Genomic DNA, 11,924 nt, shown 5'->3' with positions numbered 1-11,924 from the left:
TGGTACTTTTACACAATGGAGTACTACTCAGTGGAAAAAAAACAATGGAATCTTGAAATTTGCAGGCAAATGGATGGCACTAGAAGAAACCATCCTGAGTGAGGTAACCCAGTCACAAAAAGACAAACATGGTATGTACTCACTCATATATGGATTTTAGACATGGATCAGAGGAGTGTCAGCCTATAATCCCAGTTCCAGTGTGTCTGGAAAACAGGGAAGTTCCCAAGAGAGATGCATGATACCCCAGAGAAGTAGAAAGAGAAAGATCTCCTGAGCAGATTGGGAACATCGGGGAAGGGGAGAGGGAACCAGGAAAAAGAGAGGGGGATAAGAGGAGGGGAGAAGAAGGCATGGGGGAGCAGGAAGGTTGAGTCGAGGTAAGAATAGAGGAGAGCAGGATGAGAGATACCATAATAGATGGAGTCATTATAGGCTTGAGGAGAGAGCTGACAGTAGTAAGATTTCCTGAGATCTACAAGAATAACACCAACTGGCAAACTAAACAATAGTGGAGAGACTACATTAATATCCCCTCCCTAATGATAAGGTTGATGACTACCTTATATGACATCCTAGAACCTTCATCCAGTGACTGATGGAAACAGAGACAGATACTCACAACTAAACACTGAACTGAAGTCCTGGAACCCAGTGACAGAGATGGAGGAGTGATGAGCAAAGAGGTCAAGACCGTGGGGGTGAAACCCACAAAGACAGCTGACCAGACAAGGCGGAGCTCTTGAACCCCAGACTGATGGCTGAGAGGCCAACAGGGGACTGATCCAGACTCCATGAATGTAGCATCAGTGAGGAGGCCTCAGAAATCTCTGAGGCCTTGGGTAGTAGATCAGTGTTTACCATGGTGTACGAATGAACTTTGGGAGCCCATTCCACATGTAGGGATGCTCTCTCAGCCTGGACACATGGGGAAGGGCATAGGTCCTGCCCTGGATGAAATAACAGACTCTGGAGATCCCCCCCAAGGAGGGTCTCACCCTCCCTGGGGAACGATGTGGGGATTGGATGGGGAGCTGGAGGAGGGCTGGTGAAGGGACAAGGGAGGAGGGGTAGGAGAGGGAGTTGGGATTGACATGTGAAGCATGCATGCATGTTTCTAAGACATAATTTATTTTAACAAAAATTTTTAAAAAAAGAAAGCAAATGATCCTAGAATTGGATCTGTAGACCAGGCTGGCCTTGAACTCACAGAGATCCGCCTGCCTCTGCCTTCCAAGTGCTGGGATTAAAGGCATGCGCCACCACCGCCCGGCTTCTAGTCTTCCCCTTAATGGTGAAATGCTTGGTGCCTGTCCATGGTGAAGAACAAGGCCACAGGAGACATCATCATTTTATTAACCATAGAGTTGAGACAATGGACAATAAAGGTTATTGGGGGACATCCAAAGGCAAAGCCTGCATTGCTTAAGCATTCACACATTTGAAAGCTACCTACGGGGCCTAGAGAGATGGCTCAGTGGTTACAAGCATGGGCTGCTCTTCCTGAGGTCCCAGCTCAGTTCACACATGGTGGCTCTCAACCCTCTGTAAATCTAATCCCAGGTGATACAGTGCCCTCTTCTGGCCTCCTTTGGCATCAGCCCTGCATTCACACGCTACCTACATACATGTAGAGAAAAGATCCATATACATGAGATAAAATTAAGAAAATAATTGTAAAACTTAAGAACAAAAATAAAAGTAACACCCCGTTTTAGGTAGGGAGGAACTAGGAGGAACTGGCGGGGAAAACCATAAGCAGAACATATTATGTGAAAAAAACTATTTTCAATAAAAAGAGACTCCCATTTAGTAAATCTGTATTTTTTCCCAAGGGGATGATTCATGCATTGAATGAAATACTAAATTATTATTGTTAAATTATTTAAGTAACAAATTCATCATTTACAAATTACCTTATGTATCATCATAAAGATAAACATTTCTTATAACTTACGTTTCCATAAAGCTGAAAGGATATACATAAAAATAATAAAAGTGACATTGTGAGAAGCACAAAATGCAGAGGGTTTCTGCAATAGTAGTTTACAAATGTAGCCCCCAGATGCATTGAAAAATTCAAATAACTGAATTTTCATGGTAAGTAGGAAGAATTCTTAGGTTCTGAAGAATAGCAAAGCTAAATGGTTTTTCTATAGACTTACAGAATAGGAATTCTACCGCAGCAGAAAAATCTCAGCAGGTTGTGGTGGCACACGCTGGTAGGATTTGCTGAAGGAGGCAGAGGCAGGAGGATCATGGGTTTGAGGCCAGCCTGGGCCACACATTAAAAAAAAAAAGCACAAAAAATCTCATTTTTCTGTAACAGGAAACACTGCAGAATAAGAAGTTATCTTCATTTCATCTTTACAAGTAGCTGGACCTGTATCTCTGAATCAATGGTGCAAAGAGTTTTTTCGCTCCTTTAAAAGTAGACTTTGAGGACTGTGGGATGTTCTGCTTGAGCAGGGCCACCCTGGGACTCATCTTCCCAAGCACTCAGAAATCCCTCCAGCCACAGGGCAAGGGATCCAGGCCACTACTCCAGTTGGCAACAGACCCTGGGTTTATCCTTGTGATACTGGTTTTCCTGGTTTGCAAAATGCATGAGTTGCCAGGGAATGAATTCTTCCACCCAGACTTCAAAGAAAAGCTCTGTGGGTCCTGGCAGTTTATGAGAGGGTCAGGATCCCTGCCTATATGAAGCTGGGAGATGAGGGCTAAGCTGCAATGGGGACTTCCTGGGTGATGGAGATGGCAGGAATGTGGAATGTCTGCTGAAGAGAGTCTATGAGTGACACCAACTCAGAGGAATGTCCTGTGGGCAGAAAACAGCCAGACTATGTGATGGGCTGCTGAAGCCTGCTGAGACTTTCAGCCTACCTCAGGTGCCCTCTCTTCCAACACATATTTGAAGGATTTAATGCCCTCACCGCAGGATTCCAATCTCGTTTTGTTCCTGTTTCTCCATGCCCGTCCCCTTTCCTCTTTTTGCAGAAATGGGCATGTTTACTGCATCACGGTGCATGGGCCATGTAAAATATTTTTCACTTTTTAAAGTTGACTACAATTAAGAGTTGCTTTGAGCCTCAGAGGAGATGCTGAGTTTTGACTTTTGGACAGTTTTGGAGCTGTTAAGATCTCGGTGACTCTTGGAGAGGGGCTAAACTAATCTTACATGATGAGGTGGTCATGAGCCTTTGACCAATGGCTAGGAGACTGTGTTTTGAAAACAAAATGTCTCCCACAGGCTCACGGTGTTCTTATTTGAAGGTGTGGGATTTTAGAGGGACAGACCTAGTTAAGAATATTGATCACTGATGGGTTTGAAATTTGTTCCTTCCCTGGTCCTGTCCTTACTCTACTTTGTCTACCACGAGATGACAAGACTCGTCTGCACACTCCTTTCCACAAGCTCAGTGGAATTAAGTACTATCAGCTGAAATCTCTAAGCTGAATACATCTTACCCTTAAGCTAGAATGCCAGCTCTCTTGGTCACAGAGTTAATACTTAGCCATTTAGAAATCCCCTGGTTTGGGCAGACACTGGGTGGAAAAAAATGTATGCTTCTCTGAAATGTAATGCAATTTATTCCAATTAGACAAAATGCTGCCTCCAAGAAGAGGTAAATGGCTTTCCTTCTGACCATGACATAGTAGTGGGAGTCAAGGATTAGTCTCTGCTGTTGGCATATGAGACATTGTCTTCAGAACAGCCATGCTGGGGCAAGTCGCATATGGGTCTATGAGTTCTTTCTGCTGCTGTAGATTTGAACTGATGGAGACAGAGCTGTCCAGGGCTCCTAACACTGTCTTAACTGCCTACCCTGGGGAAGTACTCACCATTGAAGGATACTAAAAAGGGGAGTCATAGTCTTCAGTTTGGTAGGCATTGATGAATCCACCAGGCTCCAGTGGTTAATTTCACACCTATGGTCATGTAGATGTCCCTGGATAACCACAGTGTGTCACAAAATAAAATAAAAGGACCCAAAGTGGGAAATGAACTACAGGAGGCAACGGAAGTCAAAGTGAGGGAAGAGTGTGGGAGAAAGAGTAGTCAAAGGAGCCATGTCCATGTACGGAATTGTCAGATAATAAATTTAATTAATAAAAAGTCATAGCAGATAATGCAAAACAAACAACTATAGCTACATGATTAGTTCTGTTTTCTTTGAGAGAGTGAGTTAGAAGATGCCACCAAAGTCATATTTTATAGCCAAGCATGCATTTCTACTTAATAAAAAATCAAAATAAAAAATTAATTTAGAAGAATCATAGACTAAATCTCTTAATCTGATACTAATGTATTTTAACCTAGATAAACTGATTTCTCTAACACTCTCTTTAAAAAATACTTATTTCTAAAATGGGCACAATAGTAGCAAGATATCAAAAAAGCCTTATCGAATACGATGAATGTTCTTGTAGACAATGTTTTAAGCACAGTGTTTTGGGCACAGAGAGAATACCTAGTCTGAGTATTTTGAAATACTAAACACATTAGCTTTCTTATTAGAACTTGATTGAGTTTAAATAAGCAAGTGAAACAGGCACCCTCACACAAAGGTAGTTTGCAGAGATTATTAAGCTCATTTGCATGGGCTGTGAGTAGAACTGAAATGTATGTGGAAAAATCTTCCTGGGAAATGAGTAAACTTAGTTATGAACAATAAACTGAGATTTTTAAATAGGGAGAATATGTTAAGAGTGTGGGAAGAGAAACTAAGCATTGAGTACTCTTCATACTTACATTGGGGGACTGTCACATAGCAATCAGAGACTTACAACCCTACGGAATGTGGGCAGATTATTAAATATGTAATCGAAATAGGTCTCTTTACTTTCACTACATTTTTGGTGTTTGGACAAATGAGATTTTCCTGCCCTTTTCCATGATGAATTTGCAAGCAAGCCATCACTGATTTTAGAGGGTTTTTCCCTTAATGGCTTTCACACCCTAGAGTCACTCACTGCAAATTAAAATGGCGTGAGTGAAGCTCATTCGTGAGCCGAAGCGTCTTCTGCACCATGAATGGATTGGTGCTCACTGTCTTTTGTTCCTGTCACATACTCAATATCTGGGGTGGTATCATTTGAGTACAAAAATCAGCTTTACAGATGAGCATGCAACCTTGGGTGTCAATATGAAACGAATACCTATAAAATCCATCAAAGTCTTTGAGTTGTGCTCGTACGTCGTGATGGGAAGAGACACATTCAACGCTTGGTGTGGTGTCACTAGCGTAAAGGACAAAGCAAAACAATGTCACCTGCCATGAGCTTTCCAAAGAACACTGATCTTTGAAAAAGACAAATATATATATATCATGGGACACCAGGTGGGAGGTATAGTAGACACCAAAAAGGAAAAATAAAAAGCTGTTACAGAAATAACGGGAAATTAATTTTAGCATAAAAGACAAACCAGTATCTACCACATTAGAAGGTCTAGATATTTAACTTGTTTAAATACTTCTAGTCTATGAAGAAATAACTTGAAAGACTGGCAAGATGGCTGCGTGGGTAAAGAGGCTGCCGCAAGTCTGTGGGTCTGAGTCTGATCTCTGGGATGCACGTGGCAGAAGGGGAGAACCAGCACCCAAAAGTTGTCCTCTGAATCCCACATGTTTACTGAGGCACGTGCACCTACACGTGTTTAAAACAACTCATGGAAATTTTAAAAATTAAAAGCAAAGCTTTAAATTCTGTAAGTTGGCAGAAGGTAATTGTTTGGCTTGACAAATGCCTATGCATGAAACCACTGAATTTCTCTCTACTAAAGGAATAGACTGGGTATGTAAAGGAGATGTTAAGATCTGTCATTTAGACCTAACAATATTTATACTACTACCATCTTAATTTAAGGGCCAGTATAAAGAAATTGCTCAAAAGAGTAAATTTTCAACCAAATTAAATTCTTCTCACTACAGCAGCGGCATGTCTTGATCACTGCCAAGACAACAAGGGTTTGATTGCAGTCTTGGTGAGAAGTGTTGAGTCAGGACCTGCCATTCGGTGCTACCCCTGGCCCAGCTGGGTGCTGAGGGCGGAGGGATGCTCACCCATCAGGACTGCCAGGATTCCTCCAGGACTGTTTCCATGGTAAAAACTGAAGAAAATGGCAAGATTAGGAAATCCTATCTAATTGACTATTTAATACCTACTGGAGTCACCCCGGGAATTACTGGCAGAGTGACTGTGCAGAAAGTCTGTCTGGAGAGAACACAAGTTTCATTATTTCCTTATCTGTGTTGTGTTAGCATACCAACGGCGGATTTCCCTGTTGCATTTTCATGCACATATGCGATTGAGCTTTATTCTTATTTGTTTCTCTCCCTCTTGCTGGTTCCTTTCCTCTTTAATGTTGCTTTCATTTTCACATCATGTGTATCCCAGCAAGCTCTCTTGTCCTCTCATCTCTCCCCCTTTAGGTTTTACCTCTGCTTTCCACCTTTATGTCCTGAATATGGATGCATGTAGATTCCATATCTGTCTTTCTCCTAACCCGGTGATCTCTACCTCTATCTATTTTCCTGAGGCCATGACTGCATTCTTCATGGCTGAATAAAACTATAGTGTCCCCAAAGGATCCTAAGTCGTCACATCATTGAGACACTTGCATTCCCACATTTCTTGCTACACTATTAACACCAGCTAAGAAAATGAAACCAGTCTCCGTGTCCATCAACAGATGAGTGGATGATGAGAATATGGTGTTTGCATTTTTGTTTTTGCCTTGTCTTTTTCATCTGCTTCTTGAAGCAGATCTAGCATCTTTCCTCTTTCTGACCAATGTGAATGAAGTCACAGGGTTTTCTATGAACTGATGTGTGTTCTGCCTTCATTGCCTTTAATGAATGCCCATGTATATGGTAGCTGAGGCTGTGGTACCTGCAACAGTATCACTCCTCGGTGTCATTCAGAGGATTCTGAATCAACGTATCGCAGTGACACTTGCACATCAATTCTTGTTGAGAAACTGCTCCCAGCACATAAGTTATACGACATGCCTACACATACATCAACAGGGAAATGGATTAAAAAAATGTGGTGGAAAAGTGCAGGCAATGGGATTATACCTAGTCCTAAAAAACGATATTCTATCATTTGTAGGAAAATGGATGCAGTCAGAGATTATCACAGTGAGCAAATGAGTCAGTCTCAGGAGATAAATATTGCACAATCTAGATCATTTATGGATCCTAGATCTTATTTAGATATGTAATTCATGCATGTTTATGGCATGAAAATAGAAACAAAACTGTCTAAAACAAAAAAAGAGGGTCAAGAAAAGGGAAGAGAACATAGGGAGAATATGCTCAATGTACATTCTATAGGTTTATGAAACCGATAGTCATGTACAATGTACATATATTGATGATGATGATGACGGTAGTGATGGTGATGATGATGATTGTCATGATGGTGGTTGTGGTGATGATGATGATTGTCATGATGGTGGTTGTGGTGATGATGGTGGTAGGGATGATGATGTTGGTGATGATGATGGTAATAAAACTACAGACTGTGTTTCAAGTGGGGTCATAATTTTTTTGTTGTTTGTTTTTCAAGACAGGGTTTCTCTGTAGGTTTGGAGACTATCTTAGAACTCCCTTCAAAGACCAGGCTGGCCTGGAACTCACAGTTATCTGTCTGTCTCTGCTTCCCGAGTGCTGGGATTAAAGGCATGTGCCACCACCACCTGGCTGCGGTCATAATATTTTACATTCACACTAGCAAAATCAAAGCTATTCAATTATTCTAATCATTGCTAATTATTCTAATCAATCATTTTTTTAGCCAGGCCAATGACATGGCTCAGTAGGGATAGGCACTTGTCACCAAGACTGATGACCTGAGTTAATCCCTGGGACACATACAATATAAGAAGAGAACTGACTCTTGCAAGTTTTTCTCTGACCTCCACCTACTTAGTTCAATTAGTGTTTCCCATTTGCCCGTGGATGTATGGTCACCCACTGGGGATGGGCAGCCTACCAATGTTCATCAGAGAAAAGTTATTACCACTCTCCTAGTAGCTATGAATCACCAATATCTCCTCAAAGAGGGGTGGTGCCTTTGAGAGCCCCTCCCAACTCCATGCGGGAACCTTTGAACTGTCTTGACCTTGTGCAGGTTTGTTCATGTGTAAACCAGTCATGACATGTAAAAAATCAGCATTTCACATCCCTGGACACTATCTGCCCACTGTTACACTTCCCAACCCTCTCTTCCAAGAAGTTCACTGGGCATTTCTGGGGCTGCTATAGCTGTCCCTTCTACAGCTAAGACTTCATACTTACTCGTGGCTTTTGGAACAGTTGTGAGTCACTACATTGTTCACTGCTTTATGCACGACAAGACTGAAAGCAACACAAATGTACAGACATAAACACAAGTACAAGGCAGCTTGACAACAGGGTTGTTTACTGAGGCAGCGTCAATACGCACTCAAGCACATTGGGCCTCTGACTCCCTCCTTGTGAGTTTGGCCTTGTTTTCTGTACCATGTACAAATTCTCTCCTGTGGAACAGGCATCAGGTCCATTAGTAATTAGCTGTGATGGTCCGTGGTACCTATTTCTTTAAATTTTCTGTTTCAGAGGTGCCTGGTGAGACGTCTACAAATCAAATGCATGAAATGTGTTATTTATGTCTCCCTGCTCCATATTCATACTCCTTCCTGTGAGACTCCTCTTATTTCCCAGAGTCCCCTTCTGCTTTTAGCTTTCCCGTCATTTCCCTGTTTGGGGGGATACTACAAAGCATGTAATACTTGATTTTTTTTAAGGTTATCTCAGTTCTACTCCTTTTATGCAAGTGATTTTGCCAAACGGTCCAGCCGTGCCACTCCTGATAACCCTTGAGGGGACAACAGTCACATTTCCTGTCTCCCTTGGTTTCCATGCAGACTTTGCTTGCTGGACCATTTCCTCCTCCATGCAACATATTTTCCTTAATAACTTTAGCGAAGCCATTTGATGGTTCACGTTTCTTTTTCTCATTGTGTCCTTGTTTGTTATAAATTCTGAAAACAGTTTTTTTTTATGGTATGGAATTCTAAGATGTCATTGTTTTGTTTTGAACATAAAATTTTACTCTCTGAATGTGCTTCCCTTTTTGTTTGCTAGAGTCCACATATCTATGAAGATAATTTTGTCTCTTTGTGATTTGTTAGACACCCGAATGGCGTGACTGTTATCTTAGGTAGGCCAATTCGTGATCTCCCAAGCACATCCCTGTTTTGAGTTCCTGAAAACCATGTGAGTATGTCAGTTTACTCTTATGTGTCAGTGAACTCAAGTGTCAGTTAGAGATGAGGTTGTCAACCTTCTTGCAGTATGGAGGTCATCTGGATGAATTGCCTGGGTCACAGGTAATCCCAGGATCTGTGTAAGTAAAGGGGATTTCAATACACTCTGTCTGCCATCAGTGTGGAAGATGGGAGAGAAGTCACGGGTCATTAGACAGGGCATTCCCAAAATCTGGGACAAGGAAGAGGACACATTCTTTTCCAGGCCTCTAAGAACCGTGTGGTCACTCCAGTAGGCAAGTCGTTCACAATCCAGAGAAGACCATCTTGGAGCACTGACGACAAAAGTCTGACTTCTTTGGTTGCTCATCGAGTTAATTTAAAAGTGAGACAATCATTTCAAGCAAAGAACAGTTTCAGCAGTTTTACTAGTTCTGAAAAGTCTTTAAAAATCATTTATATTTTCTATCTTACTCACTTGTGTGATTTTATTAACTTTCCCTTATCTAATGTACTCTTTAAGGTAATCGCTCAGCTTTAAATTCAATTTTTGCATGTTTACATTTCAAAGGTTTTAATCATTTCTTTGTTTTGCAAATACACCTGGGTATTTTCATTTCCTTCCCTTGTTCTTACTATTGACAATGTTATTCTTTAGTCTTCTAACATGCTGGAAAATTTTTTTTCCGTCCTTTCAAAAATCAAAATCAGTTCTTATGCTATTGTCTTGAAGACTTGGTCTACGGCTTTTTGTTTCTGGTGATTTTCCCATGGTTTCTTGTTTAACGTGGCTTCTCTCATCTACCCTTATACTTTGATTTTTTTTTCTTTAAGCCTCTGATCCTTGAAACTTTGACTGTGCCAGTGTTTTGAAACCTGGGCTTGAGTTCAAGAATGACCCACAGGAATTGTGCTTGCTTCTTTTTCAATATTTATGAGCACAAATAAATCCAGAAAGGTTTTGTGGGCCTGTCTACTGGAGATTCTCACAGACTTTTATATCGGAAACTTAAATTCCCCAGTAAGAGGACTTGGCTCGTAGAATGAATTTTTAGGTATCTTTCCTCTAGAACAATGATTGAGAACCCAATCTTTCTCCACTGCCTACAAGGGCAGTGTGACACCATCATCATGATTGAGGATGTTGACTGCCCTGCTGTCATCGTCCCTACTCTAGGTGAGATTATTTAACCAAACTGTCTACTTTGGACTTGGTGAAAACTTTCTCAATAAATGGAGGTTTAGATCATGAGTGTGGAGGATGCTACCTTCTAAATTCTTCTGGGATGAGCCCTCAGGCCAGTTCCTCCTGTATTTTGCTGGGGTCTTCTCCAGGTCAGAACTTTCTGAACTCCATTGGGGTTGTTCATCAGATCGGTACCTCTGGGCTCTGTGTTTACCTTCACATTTTATTCTTGGTTACTTATTATGCTTAATCTTGTGAAGGAGGTTGAACGATTTTGTGAGTTTTAGTCATAGGTGTGATTTTAACCGTAACTTTTCTTAGTAGGTCTTTTAGTATCTTGGCCAGTAGGATAAGAGAACAGCCCTTGGCGCCTCACTGGCTTCACATGCTTTCAAGCTTTGCTTTGTGTTGCGATGTTTCCTCCTTGCCACTGCTTGGTTTTCAAGGGTCTTCTGATTGGAAACTGTTTTTTCCCACTGCCCCTGACAACTTCTACTAAAGATATGAACATTAGTAACGCATTGTGCTCATAAATGAAGAAATAACCACAACTCAGAAATAACCGGTGTCAAATGTCTTCTTGGCAATAATTCACTCGCTGGGATATCCTGGATATAGAAAACCATCCCGTGGCTTTATTTTTCTGCAGATGAAACCACTGTGTAGGCTAGAAACTTGTATACCAGATTGCTGAGCAAAGAGCTTGGGTTTCATGGTGGACGATCAGATATGACTGGCCGTGTAGTGGGCTTACTGCCTTCAGCTGTTTAGAGCTGTGAAACTTATTTCATTGGTCTTGTACACAGCTGGAATAAATGAGAGCCCTCAGGTCCATGACTTTGGGAATAAACACTGACCACTTGGGACATGTGGTACTCCCATCCCCTCTAGCCTCAGACCTTCTCATTTCTTATGCTCACTTCAGCTCTGCTGGCCCTCAGACCCACTTCAAGATTTCTCTTTTGTACATATCACCACTGGTCGGGCTCTTGTCAATCAGCCCACAACATTATTTAATGGATTTGGGGGTGATTCACAGAGGAAACCTTGCATGATATATCTAACTTCAGAATAGATTATTTTCTTACTTCCTCTAAACATAAACATTCCCTTAGGGTATTGTATCAAACTCGACATACCAATGAAGACGCCAACAACAATGGCTGACAGCGGATGTGTGGCATCCAGTACTCACTGCACTAACTTGTCAAGTTGTCTAGGGAATCTCCAGTGTCTCTAAGCATTTCCCAAACTCTTGTCTTCAAGGTGAAAAGTCAGTAGCACTTAACTGAGAATCATTTATTTCCAGCTCAAAGCTTATGTGTTGTGGGTCAGACAAAACCCAACCACAACTTTTATAAATACATTAGAAATGAGGAATCAGGCCCATCAGACAGAGTTGTGTCATCTATAGGTACGTGTCTGGAGTTCAAACCACAGTTACGAGCTGCTGGCCTGGCCAAGATGGACCCCTTCCAAATG

This window comes from Mesocricetus auratus, unplaced genomic scaffold (assembly GCF_017639785.1).
Source record: "Mesocricetus auratus isolate SY011 unplaced genomic scaffold, BCM_Maur_2.0 Super-Scaffold_100031, whole genome shotgun sequence".
NCBI classification, from domain to species: domain Eukaryota; kingdom Metazoa; phylum Chordata; class Mammalia; order Rodentia; family Cricetidae; genus Mesocricetus; species Mesocricetus auratus.
The sequence above is the reverse complement of the archived record's forward strand: the minus strand, read 5'-3'. Positions refer to the sequence as shown.